The sequence below is a fragment of the Amphibalanus amphitrite genome, unplaced genomic scaffold, assembly GCF_019059575.1.
Source record: "Amphibalanus amphitrite isolate SeventyFive unplaced genomic scaffold, NRLGWU_Aamphi_draft 000432F_arrow, whole genome shotgun sequence".
NCBI lineage: Eukaryota > Metazoa > Arthropoda > Thecostraca > Balanomorpha > Balanidae > Amphibalanus > Amphibalanus amphitrite.
This window is the reverse complement of record NW_024881926.1, coordinates 252,332-265,595: the sequence shown is the minus strand read 5'-3', so window position 1 is coordinate 265,595 and position 13,264 is coordinate 252,332. Positions and strand designations below refer to the sequence as shown.

General features: G+C 55.2%; 1 protein-coding gene and 1 long non-coding RNA gene across 2 annotated transcripts in view; both read left to right on the top strand.

Annotated features, from left to right (window-relative positions):
- Positions 1 to 13,264, top strand: part of LOC122391324 (LIM/homeobox protein Lhx3-like) — a 76,039-nt gene that overhangs the window by 38,710 nt on the left and 24,065 nt on the right. The window lies entirely within an intron of this gene.
- Positions 7,550 to 8,947, top strand: LOC122391326. The gene is made up of 2 exons (XR_006258331.1): positions 7,550 to 7,702; positions 7,956 to 8,947. It is a non-coding gene; the product is annotated as an uncharacterized LOC122391326 (long non-coding RNA).

Here is a 13,264-nt window from a genome sequence, read left to right as displayed (position 1 = left end):
TAGCATCCCATGAACCTTCCAGCCAGGTCCCATAAACAGGAGGTGACGGACCGCATCCCATCACTGCCCGTCCCCCGTAGTCTCTACCCCACCCCACCTTCTCCCCGTCTGCCTCTCCCCTGCGAGCGCTGCCGCGCACCATTACCCCGTGACACGGGCACACAGAGCAGCGCGCTCGACCGGCCGATGTGCGCAGTGACGCGTCCAACACACCGACTGGTCGAGCCACCTGCCCTCATCTCTCTCCCCTCTCCCCCTCTCCCTCTTTCCCCGGCGTCACCCTTCCCCGCTGACGCGGCGCCGGTCGGCTCTTTCACGCCGATTTGTGCCCCCGAATGGGCACGTGTCGTAGCGGTGCAGACAGGAGCCGCCGGCCTCGCGTGGCGCCGATTGGTGCCAATAGCGCGGTTCCGGACCGGTTCTGACCAGGTTCCGGCCAGGTTCCGGACAGTTTCCGGCGGTGTTCCGGCGAAGTTCCGGCGTGGGTGCCGAGCCGGAAGTGAGTAACACGCGACGCCTGTTGACAACTCACCAGGGATCTAAGGGTCCGCCGATGTGGGTGCAATAGGCCACAGGATGTGGCTTCATTAGTAGCGTTATCAGGTAGGTATATGTTTGGCTGTTTCTGATGCTGGAACTGTCATCACTCCTGAATCCTATCGTAGAATCCTATCACTCCTAATTCCATTACATCCATTGTCCCACTCCTAATTAGATTGAAAACAAGTCCACGTTTGAATATGATACTTCAATTGGGTGAATTTCATATTCTTGTATTTAATGTTAATTTTCTTATGATCGTTTACCTGGATGCTGTTTTTCTATGCAGTCTGACAACAATCTGTTTTCGGAGCAGTTGAAAATAATCACATTGAATGAAAAGATAGCTGTGAGCAACACGAACACCAGTCAAGACCCAGCACTGTCTCCCTGAAGGCTAACAGTGCTACATAAGTGAACGTCACTGGTCGCCCCTTGTTTACACTTCCCCCCCCGCCGATAGCTGTCTCTAGGGCTCTTGGCGGCGACCAAACCGTCGTTCGATGGGGCTGTGAATCCATTGTCGGTCGACCGGCGCACCCCGCTGGCCGGCCACTCAACTAACCTGATTACGGCGAGCCGGTGTGGCGGCCACCAGTAATTGCAAGGTCTCCGCCCCATCGAATGGCAGGGTGCAGGGCCAAAGATGGATTGTGGCACATAGTGTATTGGAAAGCGTCGGAAAGTGTGGTAGCGAATTATCGTGTTTGTATACGTTGTCTTAGTTCGCATGAGATTCGAAGAAGAAAATAATGACCCGGGTCTTTTTGATAATATCGACAATAACATGCGTGCAGGTAGAGCTCCAACCTCTTCTACTTGCTAAAAGCAACAGGCAGCGGCTTCAAATGATTGTTACATGAATAGATTTTCCTCGGACATCGTTTGCGAAGCATGACCGTCTTGGCCTGCGGGCGCTCGCTTCATTTCATATGCAAAGTAGCGTTTACCGACATATATGGCAGGAAATAAATGCAGCTCCACCCAAGCACACAATCATTCTCAGTCGATCCAGATCATGCCCAGCAACGTCTTCTTGTGGCCTACTGAACGTCTTCTTACGCTCCGAGCGTGGTCTGAAACTTTGATGCGCACAGAGCTGTGCTATGCGGAACAGTCTACCTTCCAGGCGTTCGGGCTAGTGTGTTGCGGCAAGCATAACTCTCAGTATTTGCTACGGAGCTCCGAATCCTTGCTCCGAATAGCCAGCGGCCCGCAGAGCTCGGCGATGTGTAGCGGGAAGAAATAAATGAAACCAAATGATATCAAATCTAGACATCCCAATTCCCATCATTTTTTTTCTTCAAAGTCAAAGTCAAAGTCATTTATTAAAGACACGTCCACGATGTGGTTATTATGTGTCCAGTCAATGGAACATAATACAGCATTAAAATTGACACCCACCGCTCAGGTACACATATATGCATTTTATCATGACACGTAAGCTGCGAATAGCTGAGGATGAATGCGATGAAGGGTAAAAAGTTGAGTTTAGAGTGCTGCGTAAATAAAGTTAAAAGCGTGGAAATATATAAAAGTGATTCACTGACGAGGGGCACGCGACAAAGTTCTGGTAAAGGCAGCGCGGCTAGGCGCTTGTCTTGTCTGTGAATCCAATTTGTTCCATGCACTGGCAGCCCGGTAACAAAAACAGTGCTGAGACCGAGCGAGGCGTCGCTTTGGCAGCTCTAGAAGTCCCGCCGTTACCGCTCGCGTCATCCGCTCGGACACACTCCCTCGAGGGACTTCTTGCTTCCATTACGGAGCGATTTTGATCAATAACCACACAAGCATTTTCAACCAACACTCATCGCCCACGGTTGGTATGTTTTTATCCTGCACCCACACCCAATGCACCTGATTCGCACTAACTTTGGCTCATTAGAATTCCCCGCCACATTATCGGCCTAGCTGTCATCGAGACCCCCTGTCGTGCTAATGCACCCTCAGTGCACAGACGGCTGGCTTTTGACGCATGTCGCAGCCGCCATTCAGCGAGCAACATTAGCTGATTGGCACCAACGCCGCCCATTTCCATAAGCCGTATTGCCAAAGCTGAGCGGCCGCATGACTTACGGGAACAAAAGTATCTGCATTGGCAATGCGCGGTCATCGCGGTACGGCCAGCTGTCATCCGCGTATTATACAGGGTGCCAGGGGAGACAATGGGTTTGGTGACGGATGATTTATCAGAAACGAACGCCTGTATCAAATTGATTCAGATCCACCTGTTAGCTGATATCATCTTCTGACGAGAAAACAATCGTGGGAATCCGTTCAAAGATATTTACATGAAATGTTAGACAACAGTGCCATGTGGCTCCACAAAAATAAGAGATAAATGAAATGTGCTGATGCGTCAAAAGACAGGAAACAGCAGCCTTGCCGGAACGTCCGGTCCACCGGCGTCCAGCATCCAGATATCACAGCCGCAATTTGAAGTCCCGAGTCGGGCTGATACGAGGACCATGTCCTACCTCCCCCTGTCAATCCCGGCCGGGTGATCCCTTTCAACGTTCGGCGTGTCCGTCGCTGACCGCCGCAGATCTGACGTCCCAATCAGCTAGGGTGGCCACGCTTGGATGACCCGGGGAGGGTCTGTCTCTCGCGGGGGGGTGGGGGGGAAGAGGCAGGTGCGCCCTTACCCTCTCCCCGGGGGTCGGCAGAGGGAGAGCAGTGCGTGCGCACGCTCCACAAGTCAATCGGATCGTCACGGCGTGATCAGCACGAAAGCCGATCGGAGGGGAGGGGAGGGGACGGAAAGGGGAGGTAAGCACGAAACTGACCAGTGGCCAGCGGCTGCATTGCAGTGCGTCATATGAATAGCTGCTGGATTTCCACGGTTCGTTGTACGTATAATATGTTGACGTGACTTGATACAAGTTATTTTCTTATATTGTCGCAAGGAAACTGTTATAGCGAGTGAGTGGGCCACGTGGAGGCCGGCTGGCCGGCAGCCGACGGAGCGCCGCTGCCCCGGCCCGACGGGTCGGGTGTAGGGTTTCAGACCTAATTTATCTGTTCTGCTTCCGGCGGGACTGTTCTGTGAGCTGCTCTGTTCCTCGGCCGTCCCGGGCAGGGCGTGACCGTCGCCTCCCGGCGGAGAGAGGGGAGTCTGGCAAGAGGTTCGGTGCGGTGTGCACGTGGAGCAAATACACTGGAAACTACAAGCTATTTCGGCAAGATGGCAGAGACTCCAACCGACGCCAGGCTCGACGTCCGTCTCATAGACGCCTATGACGGAACCACGGACGTGGTGGAGTGGTACTCGCAGGCGGAACTGCTATGCGAGTACCGCGGGGCTTCCCTGGCCCAGGTGCTGCCGATGCGCCTAAAAGGGGGTGCGTTTGCTGTGTGGTCACAGCTGCCAGCGGAGGAGCGCTGCTGTGTGGAATCCGTGAGAGATGCGCTGTTCGCGGCGTTTGCAATGGACGACTACGCCGCTCATGCGGCATTCACTGCTCGCACGCTGGAGCCGGGGGAGAGCGTAGATGTCTACCTGGCGAGTCTCCGTCGGTACGCCGCTCTGTTCGGCGGCGTGTCAGATCGACAGCTGGCGGCGGCATTCGTGAACGGTCTACCTCCGTCCGTCGGTGATACCGTCCGAGCTGGTGCCAGGGCGGAAAAACTGACGCTTGCCAGTACACTGGCCCGGGCGCGTGCTGTGCTGGGCAACAATCAGGTCCGGACGGCGGCGGCGGCCCAGCACAGTGCCGGTGGGCGGTCTCAGGAGCCCGTACCGGTAGCAGCAGCGGTTCGCGGCGCCGGTGGACGGCAACCTGAGTCCGGACAAGCGGCGGCCGGCGGCGAGGACGGGTGTGAGCAGCAACAGCGGCGAAGCCGATTCTACCGTCCTCGGCGCTGCTGGACGTGCGGCGAAATCGGCCACTTGGCGGCTACCTGTCCGCGGCGGCCGGGAAACGACGGGGGAGCTACGCCAGCGCCAGCGCAGTGTCCCCAGCATTAGGGCGTGCACTCCCCGTGGTGGACATCCGTGTTGACGGACACACGTGTCGGGCGTTGGTGGACACCGGCTGCACGGACATGCTAGTGTTCAAAGGATACTGTGGTAGCTGGAAGCCGCAGCCGGTGAATATGACGGCAGTGAACGGCGGGAGCTTAAAGTGCAGCGGGGTCGCTAGTGTCGTTGTTGAGTACCAGAACCAGCGAGTGAGGCTCGCGGTTCTGGTTGTGCCTGACCGTCCGCTCGGGGTAGATGTTGTCCTCGGCATGTCGGGAATCGCGGCGCTGGGTGGCGTGTGTGTGAAAACACCGACAGATGTGACATTTCCGGCGGCGGCGGCGGCGGCGGCGGCGGCGGCGGCGGCGGCCGTGGGCCCGCCAGCCCTGAGAGTGGACGCTCCGGACTTCACGGCCGAGTTCGACCCAGACAGTGCCGAGTGGACAGTCGGCTGGAAGTGGACGGGCGGCGTCGGGCCCGACTGTCTCTGCAACACGGTACCGGAGTATAAAGTACCGGTGACCGCGCGGCCGGCATTCGACGCAGAGATCACGGAGTGGATAGAAAACGGGTGGTTGCAGCTCTATGATCAGGGGACAGACGGGCCGCCTCGGGGACTGCTCCCACTGATGGCAGTCGAGCAGCCGTCTAAAGTCCGGCCGGTGCTCGACTACCGGGAGCTGAATGGCCACGTAACCGCCCACACAGCCGACGCTGACGTGTGCGCCGACCAGCTACGAAAGTGGCGGCGGCACGGGAGCCGCGTGGCGGTGGTCGACCTGCGAAAAGCCTATCTGCAGCTCCGACTGGAACGGCGGCTCTGGCCGTATCAAACAGTGGTAGTGAGAGGCCAACGTTTCTGCTTGACGAGGCTAGGTTTCGGCCTTAATGTAGCGCCTCTCGTGATGAAAGCGGTCGTGAAAAAGGTGCTCGAGCTTGATGAGCGTGTGCAGCGTGGCGTTCTCGCGTATGTAGACGACCTGCTGGTCGATGAGGACATTGTGAGTGCCGAGGAGGTGGTGCAGCACTTCAAGAGGTTCGGTTTGGAGTGCAAGCCACCGCAGAGAGCTGCAGACGGGACGAGGATGCTCGGACTGCGGGTCAGCCCGTGCGGCGGCGAGCTGCGGTGGCGGCGGGACGCCGAGCTCCCGCCGCCGCCTGTCAAGGTCACGCGCCGGACTGTATTTGCCTGGTGCGGGCGGCTCGTGGCGCATCTGCCGGTGGCGGGCTGGCTGCGGCCGGCCGCTGCGTGGATTAAACGGCGTGTGAACTCGGTGACCACGGGGTGGGATGACGCGACAGACGATACAGTGTTGCAAGCGCAGGTTGCCCAGGTGGTGCAGCGGCTGCAGGAGGCTGACCCGGCTCAGGGCCCGTGGCGACTGACCGGCGACCGTCTCGTGGTCTGGACGGACGCCAGCTCGATAGCGAACGGTGTCGTGCTGGAAGACCCGGGCCGCGGCACGGTGGAGGACGCCTGCTGGCTGCGGGCTGAGAGCAAGGCAGACATGCACATCAACATGGCCGAGCTTGACGCGGCGCTCAGTGGAATAAACATGGCGGTGGCCTGGGGAGTGAAGGTCATTGACCTGCGCACCGACTCTGCTACGGTTCACCGCTGGATCTCCGATGCCCTGAGCGGCCGTGCGCGGCTGCGGACCAAAGCTCACGGAGAGCTGCTAATCCGTCGACGCATCGAAATCATCCGACAGCTGGTGGACGAGCTGCAGCTCTCCGTCACTATCGGCCTGGTGCGGTCCGCTGACAATCCGGCTGATGAGCTGACGCGCGTGCCTAAGCAGTGGCTGCAGATTGCCCGGGACACCGACCCCGCCCGCCGGGTGGTGGCCGCTGGTGACCGTGAATCGGGTGGCAGCGCGGTCAGCACCAGCTCTGAGACAGACCGCGCCCGTGCCCGTCGGATTCACGAGACGACCGGCCATCAAGGGATCAGACGGACTCTGTGGTACGTCCGGAGAGAGCTGGGCCCGGCGGCGAGACGCTCGATGGTGCGGGAAATTGTCCAGCAGTGCGATATCTGCCAGTCAATCGACCCGGCGCCCGTCCGCTGGCAGACCGGCTCGCTCGGTGTACAAGAGACGTGGGAGCGGCTGGCCATGGACGTGGTTAAACACAAAGGCCGAGCCTACCTGTCCCTGATTGACTGTGGCCCTGCCAGATACTGCATCTGGAGGGCCCTGCATCGGTCCACCGCTTCCGAGATTGCGCAGCAGCTGGAGGAGATCTTCATCGAGAGAGGAGCACCAAACGAGATTCTAACAGACAATGCTAGGGAATTTCGTGGCTACGAGCTGGCAGCGCTAGTAGCACGGTGGGGAGTGGATCTGCGATTCCGTGCCGTGCATGAACCGACAGGCAACGGCATTGTGGAACGGAACCACCGGACGATCAAAGTGATGGCAGCGCGCCAGAACGTGTCGGTTGCCGAGGCCGTGCATCGCTATAACATGACGCCGCGGGACGGCCGGAGCGCGGCCACGGCCCCGGCGGCCGGCGTGCTTGTCAGGCCCGGCCGTGACCTCCCCGCACTGAGAAACACATTTTAGAACTTATACTGACAGTACTCACCTGAGTACCTTCGATGGTTTCCATTTTGCCGCTTTGAGGAATTGGTCTTTCCCGAGAACTGTGCATGGTCTCCACTTCGGTTTCAGGAGTGGATTTGGTCTTGACCGAGATAGTTTAGTACTGGAAGTTGTCTAGCTACCCGTGTAACGCAAACAGTCGGTCTGCGGTGAGATTCGAACCAGCAGTCATTCGGTCAGAAAGGATGGTAAACTTCTCACTTTTTTCCTTATAGTTCTCGCAGCTGACGTGTTTTGACGACAGATGTCAGCACAGAAGGAAACTAAAGGCGTAGGTGGCGCTGTGTTAAGAGTAGAGCAGTTTGAAGTGCTGCGATTCCATTTTCGCTTAGGAAAATAGCAATTATTGATAAAAATAAAACATGTATTTTTCAGTAGAAGAAATAATTTTTAATGAAAAAGAGCCTTACTATATGACACGATGTTTATCGATATTAACAGTTCAAACCAATTCAAATGGATATCCCTAAGGAACATCTCTATAATGCCTCAGTGCTTCCGGTCCTTCCTTTCTCGAAAGCACTGCGAAGGCTGCCGGCAGCGTGGTTGTTCCTTTCGCGAGTTGGTGTCTGGCGCACAGCGCGAACGTCTCATGGTGAGTTTGTTTTCTGTATTCTTTGTGTGCACTTAACAGCTTGAAAGTAACCACAGCAAAGATAATTACTTACTCTGGGAGGTGGCAAAATCTGTGTGCCATTGCCCATTTTTGGGATATAGGTTGCGATTGCCATCTGTTTGCCAGTGTTAGCAAAATCTGCTTAAATACCAATTCGTGTGCTTTGAGGATATGGCTCAGAAATTAAGCGTTTCTGCCGTTTCTCTAATATTTGTCTTACTCTCCCTTTCAGAGCAATAAGCCGTAGAGACGATGCTCTCAATGTTGGACACCGAAGTGAGGCAACTCATCGGGCTTAACGCCAAAATGTCCCTGTTGTGTCCTGGCCCTGGGTCACGCGTGTCGCGCCTTGACAGCCGTGACCTTGAACGACCTTGACCGGCCGGGCCGGGCCGAGCGGCCGAGGGTCAGTATCGTCCGAGCGGCGCTGGTGTCAACACAGCTGAGTGCCGCGAGGTGAGGTGAGGCGTGTTCGCCGAGACGGTCCGGCCACAGTGAAATAGTGAAATAGTGAATCGATAATATGCGTGGCCAGTACGCGAGTGAGATTGACCCTGTGCGCGACACCGATTCAGAGACGCACATAAGTTAACACCGTCGTGTCGGATCGCTCGTACCGGTGATGGGAGACAACGAGCAGCTGGAGCGTCTGATGGCGCTCATGGTTCAGCAGTCAGCAGGCTGCCATGCTGAAGTAGCTCCTCCCCAGCCAGATGCAGCTACCAGCTGCGCAAACTGTCTAGAGCGGCCAACCGGCTGTCGTCGCCTCCGCCGCTCCTATGGCTAGACTTCGGTCTCACATGGACTGCCGTCGGTAGTGTTCACATGCCAGCCCATACATTTTACCTGTATTAACTTTTTAATGTCTGTGCCTGTGTAACTATTGTACGTGCCTGTACTTCACAGTGTTTGAATTGTATATCGTTCGCACAGTCTGTGGACCGTGGGGAACGCCGCTTGACATGCATTTTTGCACTTACCTGCATTCCGTGTTAAAAGTAAAGTAAAGGGACTGAGCTGTCGTGCACCGGGAGATATTATGGTCTCTTGCTAAACGACACAGTTGAAACTCAGCACGCTGGTCGGTACTGACTGGGGCGGCAAGCGAAAGGGTTTGGGCAGCTTTTGAAACAAAATGTTCGCATCGAATGACTGCATCGCATGTTCTGTTCCAGAGTGAGTTTTTTGACATATGACACAATAAATATACATGCCTGTTCTTTACCTTGTTTGTGCATGGAGGGAATGGGAAGGATCGAGAACGCGGATGCTGTGCCATGAAAAGCTGACGCTCTACAGGGAGGGGAGAGGGGGGGGGAATGGGTCGTGAGCGCGAATGCCGTGCCAGGAAAGCCGGCGCTCTTAAGTTGTAAAGTTCTCGGAGACCATACAGGATCATATTATGAGCGGGAATTGTGTTCGTTTATGATCTCATGACCTGGTAAAGGTTCTCATGGGAGATCATCCCGCAGTATAAGAGTACCTTATCCGGGCAAAGTTCTCGTTCAAGATAGCACACCATTCTCGCTCGAGAACGTTACGGGAAAAACCTGAGAACTTTACCAAACTGGAGACCAACAACTGTAAACAAAGTTCTCCCCAATTGAGGCTCTCATACAAGACCAGAACGACCCCTGCATGGTCTCCGAGAACCATGGATAGGCTTGAGTGTTTCTCAGTGCGTGCCCAGTGGTCTGTCTGCCGACCGACGACCAGTGGAGCACGGCCGTGTGCGTGGATCATTCCGAGTGGGTGACCCGGTGTGGGTGCGGTGTCGCGGTGGCCCGACCCGTTGCACTGACGTTTCACGGAGCGGTGTGGTGACACGGGTCGTGTCACCGCAGCAAGTGGAGGTGGACGGGACGCCGTGGCACGTCAGAAGCGTCCGGCACCGGCACGGGGCGGCACCACCGGCACCGTGCAGCGACTCCGAGGACAGTGATGGCGACGAGCCGCTCTGGGCAGACTGTCCTGAGCCGCCACCAGAGACAGACGCCACTGGTGCCGACGGAGCGGCTCCGCCGGACGAGAGCCGGCAGCCGACCCCTGTGGCCGAGAATGGTGACAATGGGCGAAACGAGACAGAAACCGTGCGGCGAAGTGAGAGAATCCGCCGGGCACCGGGAGAGTTGTACGGCAGCGCCGTTCCCGGTGACGTTCTGGACGAGATATTGTGATTTTTTGTCTGTTGAACTGTTGTCTGTTGTACTGTTCTGTTGTCTGTGTTGTACTGTTCTGGTAATCGCGTTGCTAATTGGTGTTGAGTTTGTGCGCATTGGTATTCGAGACCATCCCTACTCGGTCGTGACTGTTCGTTTTTTGTTTTGTTTGAGTGTATGTTTCTCGAGAAACAGGGGGAGGTGTTATAGCGAGTGAGTGGGCCACGTGGAGGCCGGCTGGCCGGCAGCCGACGGAGCGCCGCTGCCCCGGCCCGACGGGTCGGGTGTAGGGTTTCAGACCTAATTTATCTGTTCTGCTTCCGGCGGGACTGTTCTGTGAGCTGCTCTGTTCCTCGGCCGTCCCGGGCAGGGCGTGACCGTCGCCTCCCGGCGGAGAGAGGGGAGTCTGGCAAGAGGTTCGGTGCGGTGTGCACGTGGAGCAAATACACTGGAAACTACAGAAACAGCTACGCGACACATTTTACAAAAGAGAATTGCACATAGAATCTTACGTAATTATCTGCAGCGTTCCAGCTCTTTTGAAACAGCAATTTGTACGAGACAATCGCGTAGATCAGCATTTCTGAGAATCTTCCCGTCAGCATTAGCAATGAACGGGGTCATATGGAAACAGCCCTGGAATACAAGTACCCCATATCACAACGACCATCTGGGCGGTAATGGCGCATACTCAAGACTGACGTTATTTCCAGGGCTATAAACCTGTGGAAATGCAGCTATTGTGCCGCTCTGTTACATGCATTTCCGTATTGGACCAGTACGTAATCTGACAGAGCACTGCTAGCACGCGACCTGTCGACCTGTACCCGTTTTACGATAGTTGTATGCCAGTATGCAGAGTGATTACCATAACCATAAAATTGTCAATCAATGCAGTTTTTGAACATCGTTTTTTTACCCATGAAACACATGGAGGCTAGTGTCCGTTTATCCATACTCAATCATTTGCTACACCACCATCAACCATGTCGATATTCCATCAGGTTTGAGCACAGGCAATTGCAATGATTTTTATAGGTTCAGTGTGGTGGCTATTGGATGAGATCTCTTGCCTTAGTTCTGAAGTGCCTAACTCGTAATGACTGCGAGGAATCAGAGTTGTGCCCGAGGGACGAGGTGATACGAAAAATACACGGTATTTAAAGCAAGTTAAGATAGAAAATACCGTAATAAGCGCAGAGTGTAAAACTCCCTCCTCATTGTCTGACAATAAGCGTATATAGTAGGCATCTCACAGAGTTTTTGGTGCAGCATGCTCTAGTGGCTCTAATCTTCTTCACTTAGTCAACGCAGGGTGATCTATTCTCGCCCCACTCACCGGGGTGCTACTGCCAACGGGGGTTTTCAACGCGTCTCATCAATCATACACACCACTCGGTGCGGCGTTTGCGGGTCGCACCACACCCCAGCCCAGAGCCAGTCTCGCCCAGCCCCCGCTCAGCCCAGAGACGGCACCGGTCGGTCTGCACTCATCACTCATCTAATATCTTAGTTTTACTGGTCTATGTATACCGACGCAAGTGATGCAGGTGCCAGGCGTGTTGTTGGTCCAGACCATGGACAGTATCAAGCTAGCCCATGGCTTTTCGGGCCGGGTTGATCAGCTGTGTTTCAATGAACTTAAGGATAGAAAGAGAGAGAGAAAGAGATCAAGAGAAAGAGAGAGGGAGAAAGGGGAAGAGAAAGGGAAAGAGGAAAGAGAAGAGAGAAAAGGTGAGAGAGAGAGAGAGAGAGAGAGAGAGAGAGAGAGAGAGAGAGAGAGAGAGAGAGAGAGAGAGAGAGAGAGAGAGAGAGAGAGAGAGAGAGAGAGAGAGAGAGAGAGAGAGAGAGAGAGAGAGCGCAGATCAGAGCGGCGCCCCGGGCCGCCGAGATAGCCATCTTTAATTCATCACCGGGGGCGGGGTACATTATCGAAAATCTGGCAGCTCTACGATCGCCGGCGGGAGGGCGTTGATAGGCGGATTCGGACGATTAGAGGAACAAAACGGCCCGTCGACGGGATGACAGTCGCGTCACCGGCTCCACAGAGACCCGAGTCAGGGAGAGGGGAGTCAGGGGGCCCACAGAGCCCGGAGTCAGAGAGAGGGGAGTCAATGGGGCCCACAGAGCCTGGAGTCAGAGAGCCCGGGAGTCAAAGGGAGTAGACTCTGGGAGCGGAATCATCAGGGGGAGGCATGGTACGGGGAGTCACGGGATGCGGGGACTGGGGAGGATGAGAATCATGAAGATAGTGGGATGAAATAAGGGAAAGCTGTGATCTATAGCCTAGTCCATCCACATTGGGATGAAGCGCTTAAGTGGATTAGTGTGATGAATGGGTGCTGTGGGAAAAGTTCTATGACAGATGGCTGACAGTTGCTTGACGCAGCTCATTAGGTACAACATCGAGCGATATTTAAAACATTTTTTTGTTTCGGAGGAAGTAATTATTTATGTATCAATCCTTCAACATTGTAAATAGTTGAAGCAACTACTTACCAGATACTGTCTCAACGCTGAGAAAGTTCAATTCAAAACACACAAGCTGATAACATTGGGACCAACAGTCTAGGAAAACTGCTAACTCATCACACCCAGAACCAGAAAGCTGTGCGGCGAGATCGGTCGTCTTCCGCCTCACCTCTGAGCTCTAACGACTGTCGGTAACGACCAGCGACCAGCGACCAGCGGCTGGTCAACTACCCCCCAAAGCCGGCCGTCGGACCATTAGTCCGAGCCGCCATCTGTGCTCTGGGTGCTCTGGTCTGGGCCGGTCGCTGGAGCTCCCTGGTCTGGCGTGGAGGCGTGGCTGGATAGTGAACTGGATGGGGTGAAACGGAGGTGGCTCGGATAGGAGAGTAGTCATAGGACAGAAATAGAACAAAGGACCGGTACCGCTGGTCAAAGAGTTGGTGGTAAATGGTGAAGGTCACTACGGGAGATGGATACTTTCACGACAGAGTAGAGAGAACAAATCTGGATATCTTTTATAGCATAAATGTGAACAGGATGTAAACAAGTGCGTTGTCATATTTGGTATCCTGGTATCCTGGTCAAGCTATAAACAGTTTTCCAAAAACTCAGTGTGCCAAATAGCAATGATATTTCGCGAGACACTTTGAATATTTTCTTTTCACAACAAAACAATGCTTCAGTAATTCTTTTCTCATTTCTAGCCTGTCAACCAGACGCTTGCCGCACTAGCCTCGCGCTCCCTCTCCCCGCACCAGGTCAGCCGCTCCTCTCGCGTCGCTGAGCGGCACGCTGTTGCTCTCCGTGGATATCGGTCCAGTGCCCATTGGACACGCGGCCAATGAGTGTCAACACCATCACTGTCCCAGCGCCAGTCGGCTGGACGAGCCTTCGCCCTCCCTCGAGACGC